Here is a 6,287-nt window from a genome sequence, read left to right as displayed (position 1 = left end):
TTTTTTAAAGCTTATATAGGAATTTAAATAATTATATATACACAAGTCATTTTCAAAGATTAAATATTGATTTTTAACACCTCTTTTTGTCCATATGACTAACTAATTAGTGTGAAAGTTGTAACCACCTTAATTAGTTGGTGCACTATATCTCCTAACCACATATTGTATTATTTTTTACCTGATTAATTGGTCAAAGGAATTTATTAATTTTTTTTTAAAAAAAAAGAAGCTCAAATTGAATGAGGAAATGTCCTCCCATAAGTATAAAATTACTTTACATTAAGTCAACAATTATCTAGAGGCATCAAGCAGAGGAAAAATAGCTAATTTAAATTCGCGCTAAAAAAATTATTGAATTAACATTAAATTTAATTTAAAACTTAATATTTTTAATTTCTTAATAAAATTTTGAAATTATAAACTTTAAATTGTAACACCGTTTCTAAGTAGATATGTTTGTCAAATAGTGGTGGGATTTGTTGTCACCAGACGAAATACAATGATGCTTATAGATATCTATTTGTTTTATCTACTGGAATTTTATTTATCCCTTTTGCGGAATCACATATATATATTAGTATTGCCCTAGATATCTACAGGGTGTGGTGGTGAAGGAGTTTAAAAAGAATATGAGCTAACAATACGCCAGGGAGCAATGATTATTTTGTATGTTTGATTGGCTACTAGCTATTTTATATTGGTATAAATTATAGTTTTGAGCATGTTCATAGGTTTGTACTACTCTTCTATATGTGTGGAACTCTCATATATTTTTGAACTTTCATTTTCCCATTAGTTCCATTGCCTTGTCTACATTCACAAGAGTCGTCTCATCTACAAAAAGGGACCATTGAAAATATGTATTGGCTCATCCATAGTGTGTACATATTGCATGTTGTCCATTAATTTATTCTTTTGTTTCCATACACACACAATCCCATTTCTTTTCACATTCAACCGTATCAAACTCATGGAATGAAAAAAGGGCATTAAATGAACGGGTTAGACTAAAATGAAATGGATTTAAATGATCTATGGTAAAATCTTACAAATTTAATAGAGGTGGAAATATAAAATATTATTATCTTGTAAAAATATTATTTAATCGATAAATTAATATTTATTAATCTAAAAAGTGTTCTGTAAAAAATGTCATTCATAAACTTGATGAAATAATTAATGATACCAGATTAACCTAATCTTTTTGAATTATCCAGACGAAAGTGATACATGTTTAGAGATCCATTACTTAGAAGAAATTGTGGATATCATCCCAAAAAAAATGCTAAAGACAAAGTTGAAGATGATACAACATATTTGCTACCAATTACGCGTAAGGAAACATTTATCACGTCTAGAACTTTTCACAGCTCTATGGTATCGTTCGTAAAGACCACACCGAAACTTTTGATGTAATAAGTAAAGTTAGATATTAGCTTCAACTACGTATAATTTTTTTTTAAAAAAAACAATAGAATCATATTTCACTAAATTATTTTAGATATATTTGTACTATTAAAGAATTATTAATTTATGATAGTGTTGCAACTTACGATCATATATTTATATATAGCATATATTATCTTATTATCTTATAAAAATAGATTATTTTTTTCATTGACCTAAGTCAAGACCAAAAAAAAATATTATCTTAAAAAAATTATTAATTTACCGAATATTACCGGACATAACTCGTTAAGTAATTTATTTCTTTCAAATATAATCTTTCGAACGGTGAAAACGTCGAACAAGTAGGACTCTAGGGTGGGGGTGGGGGTGGAGAGTGATGGGCAGAATAAGAATTTTATATTTATATCACTACAAAAGGTAATAACGAAATATAATACGCTACACATGTCATGTAATTTTTGCATATTTAAACGGAGTTAATTGGGTTAAGTTGATAAATAAGTGTGCCACGATGCACACAAAATTGACCAGATAATAATGTATAATATTAATTTTTATGGGCTAAATTTTGTCATTCCTAAATGAATTAACATTCATTATTTGATTATTTTATTCTTATACAAAAACTGTATCAGTTAAATATTTATTACCACTCGAAATTCGTTGCACGGCTTTATACAACTTTAATGGATGTCCATATACACAAACCTAGTCATGTATACCTTGTAATGAGTATTAGTCTTACAAAACTTTGCAACCATAATTTTGACTTTTCAAACGAGTTTTGGAGAAAAATATAATTTTCAAAGTTTTAAGAAATACTAAACCTTTTTCTACATAAATTGTGTTATATGTATATTCACAATATTGTAAATTAATTTAAGCTGCTAATTAGTAATTACAATGCAAATTATATCTTTGTTTGCATGATATGATAGTTAACATGAGTTAACAAATTAAGTAAAGACTAATCTTATAATCGATCGATCAATGATATTATACTTGAGCTTAAGAGCTTTCTATACTATCACTATATATAATTGTAACGATCTATTTAGTCGTTTTGAGCAACAGATTTTATTTCTGGAAAAACAGGCTGAGACGACGGAACCCACGACGGACCGTCATGAGCACGACGGACCGTCATGAGCACGACGGACCGTCGAGGGGTCTCGTTTCAAAACACTTAGGAATTCTGAAAAATGGGTCCTGAAATCGACTCTCTGAACTTCGTAACGGAATGGCAGGACGGACCGTCACAGACTCTTCAGAGAATTGAGTCTCTGAACTCTGTGACGGAGCAGCAGGACGGCCCGTCACAGGCTGCGTAATCCCAGGCGAGGTCGGATTTCTGTTAAGTAATTTAAGAGGCGTATGGGACTATTTCTGCTTTAATTATAAAGTTAGTGGGTTAATGTTAATAAGTCTAACTACTTGGGGGTTAAAAGAGGTAACCTTGAGTTAATTAGTGGGTTATTATTGTCATCGTTTATACTTAATTATATGCTAATTAGGATAAAAGAAAGAGGGTTTGAATAAGAAAAAGAAAGAACAGAAAGAGAGGGAGAAACGATCTCGAGAGAGAGAGAAACGAAGAGGAAAGCAAAGATCTTGAGGAAATTGCTTGCTTGATCACGGATCTTCGGTGGAGGTAGGTTATGGTTTTATGCTACTCGTAGTAAACTCTTAATAGCGAATGATATGTATTGGGTAGTGTTGTAAACCCTTCTATATGCTTAATTGTATGTTTGCATGAATGTGATTATATAATTGTGATAAAATAAGCATGATGAAGCTATTGAATCCTAAATCTTGAAAAAGAAACCCTAATCTACTTTGTTAATGATGATGCCTTGGTATAAAAGAAGGCTTGATGAACGAAAGTAGTGAGATTAGGGGATCGGGTGCCACGTTCCGTTACCAGGATAGAATATGGATCGGGTGTCACGTTCCGGTACCAGGATAGTATATGAGGATCGGAGTGTCACGTTCCGACACCAGGATAGAATATGGATCGGGTGCCACGTTCCGGTACCAGGATAGAATATGGATCGGGTGTCACGTTCCGACACCAGGATAGAATGAGGATCGGAGTGTCACGTTCCGACACCAGGATAATATGGATCGGGTGCCACGTTCCGGTACCAGGATAGTATATGAGGATCGGAGTGTCACGTTCCGACACCAGAATAGTATATGAGGAGCGGGGTGTCACGTACCGACACGAGAGGAATAAAGATAACGAATCTTGAAAGATGTTAATATACTCAATCTAATAAACCTAATTCCCAGTATGATGAGGAGGCGTGAGTCCTCGTTGATGAGCTTGGTGTTATGACCAAGGGTTATGATAATTGTAAATGCCGCATGTTGAGTATTGTAGTTGATTTTATGATATTATCTGATATATACTGTTTTCTATTTCGAGTTGGCCGATGATATCTACTCAGTACCTGTGTTTTGTACTGACCCCTACTTGTATGTTTTCTTTTTGATTATTTGTGGAGTGCAGCAAACATACCATCATCTTCAACTCAACCGCAACTCTAGCCAGTCTTCATTACTCCGGATTTCAGGGTGAGCTAATGCTTCTAGCTTGGACTGGATCTTCCTCTTCATGTCTTGATGCCTTGAAGTTCCGGCATGGACTAGCTTTTTATGTATTTTAGCTTCTAGATACTCTTAGCTTTAGTAATTTGAAGTAGATGTTCTTGTGATGATGACTTCCAGATTTTGGGGATAATAATAGTTGTTGAGTTTTTAGAAGTTATTGAATTGGTTTTTTTGAGTTTAAGTCTTCCGCATTACTTTCTGTTGATATTATATTGAAATGTTAAGGTTTAGATTGGTTGATTCGCTTACATAGGAGGGTAAGTGTGGGTGACAATCGCGACCCGATTTGGATCGTGACAATAATTTCAACACTTTGATATATTAGTGGGGTGGTTACATAAGCTGATTTCAATTATCGTCGAGTGGGTAATATTTGTCATTCTCCAGTTTATTCTTTTAATTCAATGTATAATTCCAGCATATGTCACCGCCTCACAAATATTCTACATATTTCTTTTTTACACATTGACATAAACCTCTGAAGAAATTTCATGAAATTAATTAATGCATTGGCGGACCTGATCTGTACAAAAAAATTGCTGAAACAAACTTTTCAAATTTATGAGTCATGGCCTTGAATAATAAAGACTAGAACTTGGACAATGGGCATTTAATTCTCTTATGAGTCTCAAGTCTCAACCTCACTTATAGATTGTTTCGATGGTTGTTATTATTATACTATATTGTGTTGTAAATTTAAATATAATATTTATTTTAGTAATTAAATAATTTATATTATTAAAGTTTATGTTTATGCACGCAATAATAAAAGGTTTTATTATACATAACATGTGATTTGATGTGATATTATGTGGCGTTATTGATTTACTTTATTTCCTTTTTATTTATTACTTAATTATTTTATTTTATCTCATTTCTTTTATAATAGCTTCAACAAAATAAATTTATTATTAAAATAAAGTGTAATATTATATAACAATAATAAAAAATATTATAATACTTAACAGCTCTCCAACAAAGTGTTAACGTTCAAATTGCATTGGAACTATTTAATTCATACCTACGACCATTAATAACATAAGTCCAAATCAGCCCCCCAATTATTCAAGATGCAACGCATACAGCCAAATTTGAAACTAAATAGTATCCCCGATTTTCAAATTAATTGAATTGTTAAAGTTGTTTCAGCCTTTAAAAAATAAAAGAATTAAAATTGTGTTTGATACGAAGAAAATATTTTTCATTGAAAATGTTTTATTTTATCTTAGGCAGCAATTTCATTTCTTTTATCAGATTTTGTAAAATCGTTGCCTCTGCAGCGGTTTTGCTTTTTCAGGTCAGGTAAGATTGCTGCACCGCAGCAATCTTACCGTTTTGATTGATATAAAATTTTATATACCATTTTAAAATTTTTGTTAATATTTTATACCCTCTAAGCTCTCAACTTGGAAATTATGAGCCCAAAAAAGCCAAGAATTTGATTCTATGAAGGAAAAAAACATTGGAGTGGGGTTTGGGTTTGTGGGCAAGTATTATTATTATTTTTTTTTTTTGGATTTCTTCAAAAAAAAATTATCATTTGATTTGATATTCAAAATTTAACTGATTCTTTTAATTTAAATTCTAAATTTGATTTATATTAGGTTGGATTTATTAAAGAAAAATTGATCTCCAAATAACGTTAATTTTTCATTCAAGGGAAGTAAGCTGAAATTTGAATCTTTCCATTTGAAAAAAAAAATAAAAATCTTTCATTCTATCACAATCTTACTTGAGATTATTCATAAATTTATATCACAAAATAACAACCTTTGAATGATGCATCACTACACGCATCTAATATTTTTATGTAACGTCTGTCCCTCCCAAACCTGTCTGATCACATGCAACTTGGCTCCACATATCTTTGAAATTAAAGTATTTAATTTTGGAAATACTTAAGAATGTAGTATTTAGTACTGTAGTAGGAAATGAGATGTTAATTTTACTATATAGTTCTTTGAAGATAATATTATAAAATGACTATAGTATTATAATGAGAAAAATTAAGAATATTGTTTTAATTTTTTACGCTGAACCTCTTTTTTTAATTATCCTAATGAATAAATATAAGTGAACATGAACATCAATAAATATGATCAAGGGATCATCAAAATCACAAATAATATTATACGTGTCCCCTCCTGTTTTCTTCTTTTTTTCACTAATAATGTAAGAATTTACGTCATATAACGAATTTTACAATAAAATTGTCTAAGCAGAATAATTCAGACACTATTTAATAAGATTTTAATGAAGAT

Source organism: Solanum lycopersicum, chromosome 1 (genome assembly GCF_036512215.1).
Source record: "Solanum lycopersicum chromosome 1, SLM_r2.1".
In the NCBI taxonomy this organism is placed as follows: Eukaryota; Viridiplantae; Streptophyta; class Magnoliopsida; order Solanales; family Solanaceae; genus Solanum; species Solanum lycopersicum.
This window is presented reverse-complemented; position numbering follows the sequence as displayed.